Source organism: Acyrthosiphon pisum, chromosome X, assembly GCF_005508785.2.
Source record: "Acyrthosiphon pisum isolate AL4f chromosome X, pea_aphid_22Mar2018_4r6ur, whole genome shotgun sequence".
Taxonomy (NCBI): domain Eukaryota; kingdom Metazoa; phylum Arthropoda; class Insecta; order Hemiptera; family Aphididae; genus Acyrthosiphon; species Acyrthosiphon pisum.
Window position 1 is genome coordinate 36,295,299 of NC_042493.1, and position 3,417 is coordinate 36,298,715.

A 3,417-nucleotide genomic window follows, 5' to 3' on the forward strand; every position below is an offset into this window, starting at 1 on the left:
AAGTATTTATTAGTAGTAGAACGAAGTATCTCCAATGATACTGGATTGACTTTTTTTTTCATTGAACATATCAAAAATTATTAAAACGTATTAATATTAAACAAGGCTATTGTATTTAATCAAAATATCGCATTTTTGGTTGTTATGTTTCTTTAATACTAGACTCTCGTACACATAGTTTCTCAAATTGAAAATGTCTTTTCTTTAAGTCCAGTGTTGTCTGAGTCCAGATGTTGAATGTTCTGTATTTGATGTACTAGTTACTTCAGATCTGATCAAAGAAATTAATTAACTTGTGGAATCGAAGATGTCATATTTTATAGTATTTAGCATATACTTACGTTGTTTGCAAATGGTACATTTTTTAATCAGGAATCCAGAAACGTGCACTTACCTAAAGTATTACTTTTGTCTGTCATTCATACCAGTAACTAAATTATTAATTAAACGATTTGTTCTTTGTGAGTAATTACTTTTCTTTCAATTGTTCACAGACATTTTGAAGACGGTGAACTACGACAATTTTACAGCCATTGATTTCATTAGTTGCTTCTTAAAATGGGTTAAAACTTTGCAAAATTCTTTGACAATTAACAATTCTTCAGAGTTTAAGCTGTCAGGGCCATTGTCCTTCTAATTGCTACTTCCAAATCAACAAAGCGCTGTAGAATATAAAATGTTGAAAACGCTTTAACTTTATCAATATGACTGGATTCTTGTTTTAATGCAGACTGTACAATTAAATTAAGGGTGTGAGCAAAAATCCAAGATTTTTTAATTGTAAAGTACTTAATGCATTTTTTATATTATATGCATCAGACAGACGCGGCAAATACAATTTTTTATCCACGCCCCATGATTATAAAACATTATTAATTTCCTTACTAAGATTTTTACTTGAGTGACTTTCACTATAAGGATGATAACTCAACTAAACTGACCTAAGTAGTTAATTTAGATGAATAAAATGTATAGCAATAGCCATAAATCCTTCCGTATTTCCAGAAGTTCATTAGTCAGTTTTAATACAACTAGTTTCCATATCTTTATCAATTAAATCTTTCACCGCATTCATAAATTTTTCATATTCTGCTGGGATTAAAACTTTAGATATAGAATGGCGGTTAGGGATTTTATAAGTAGGATTAAGTAAACGCAAAAATTCTTTGAAACCTGGATAATCAATGACACTAAATTACTGCAAATCTTTTTTAAACAGTATGGTCCAATTTTTCTTGTTTATTAACAGACATTTTTTTTTGGTATGTAATTTGTAATTGCTATTTTTTTTTTTTTTTTGCTAGGGTTTAGAATACTGTCCCTATCTTGTGCTTGAAGTTCAATTGGAGTGTTTATTTGATTGTCTAATTCTGTACTATTATTTACACCAGATGTTGAAGCCATCGACATAGGGTCATCAATAGGATCTTTATTATTTCAATATAATATTCTCATTTAATAAGTATACAATTACCACACGGAGTCGTACTTCTAATTACTTGATTGAAACACCTATTCCAAGTATACCTACTAATCGATTACCGTCTAATAATGAAGTATTGAGTTTTTTTTCATATGTACCGAATTGAAAAGGAATCTTTTAATTATTCATGCGTTAAATTAATTTAAAAAGCTCTACAATCAATGACTTAATCTTTTTAAACATAAAGATAGAAAAACAGAGCTTCACCATCAACAAGAAAGTGGTTTTCGTTTAAAGATGGCTAATCTTTTTGATATAGGTGATGCTGATGCTTTAAAAAAAATGATTGATAAAGATAGGCAATTTTTACTGGCGCAACGAGTAGCAGGGAGAAGGGGTTTTATGTCTACGCAGGGCCGGTGTAAGGGCGGTGCAACCAGTGCACCTGCACAAGGCCCCGCGCAAATGTGGGGCCCCGCGGAAGCCGGCTCACTCTAGAAAAACTAATCATTACTGACTAAATATTATAAATTTACAATTTAAAATAATTATGGGCATTTTCGTGGTCTCGACTTTCGATAATCGATTGCATACTACGGCCAACAAGAGTCCATATGTAAACCAAGCATCGATATAGTAATACGCGACGTCTCGTCTGTTCTCTCCCACCATGGTGCCATTCCCACTGTTCGGCATATCGCATAGAGTAATAATATATAGAGAAGCTATACCGTATATTACAATACATACTGATTTGAGGCAAGCAAAAGGGCGAGCATCAGTGTCGCCACAAGCTCATTATAAAATTAAAGTATAACACTTGAAACGGATATGTTTACTTCAGAAAATTCATTAAAAGGCCTCATGGAGTTTTTCGAAGAATACCGAGAAAATGGTTTTGAAAAACTAAGCTAGAAACTAATATTTTAGCAACATCTGCAGAAGTTCCTCAAATATTTAAAGCAAGTCAATTGCGAAAAAAGGCACGTATGTTTAACTATGAAGGCGAAGACAATTCTACAGTTGATGGTGAAACTATATTTCGTACTACATTTTTTATTATTATTATAGATCGAGCATTAAGTTCTCTGAACTTACGTTTTAATCAATTTAAGACTTATAATGAAAAATTTGGTTTCTTATATCGCATTGAAAAGCTTAAAGAAATGGAAGACGACGATTTAATAAAAAATTGTAAAGATCTTTATATGTATCTCATGGATGGTGAACTCAAAGATATTGACGGCAATGAGTTGTATCATGAACTTCAAATATTTAAATCTCTTGTGGAAATAAACACAACTGCACTTCAATCATACTAAAAAAATTAAATGGCTCGTTTCCAAACATAACTATTGCTCTACGAATAATGCTAACTGTACCGATAGGTTAGATGTGATAACATCGGCTTCTCCTGAAAGATCATTTTCGAAATTAAAATTAATTAAGAACTATCTAAGGAGCACCATGTCACAAACAAGACTCACTGGACTTTCAACAATATCCATTGAAAAAGAAATAGCTGAAACTATCAACTACGATACGATTATAAATGATTTTGCAAGTGAAAATCCTTCTAAAATATATAATAAATAATACATAATATAAACATAATATTATACACCTTTATTTTGTTTATTTGAACTAAAAAATAAAGACTATGTATTAAATATTAATTGTTGTGTATTATTTTATTTAAACTATTTTTCACGGGGCCCCGCAATTTGTAGCGCCGGCCCTGTGTCTACGTTTTTACTACCCAAAAAGATAATCGTAAAATGGAGCGAGAAGAAAACTATAGCTATATAAAGAAAAGGTTGCCAATCGTAATTCAACTAAGTAAGAAGAAATTGAAACCTTTAATAACTTCAGAATTAGCAGCTGTGTTGGATAGAACTAAAGTCAGTGATCGGCAAGCAACTTTTATTATTGGAGCTACAGTAAAAATGTTAGGCTAAGATATTAATTCTTCTGCTTGTAGTCGAAGTACGATA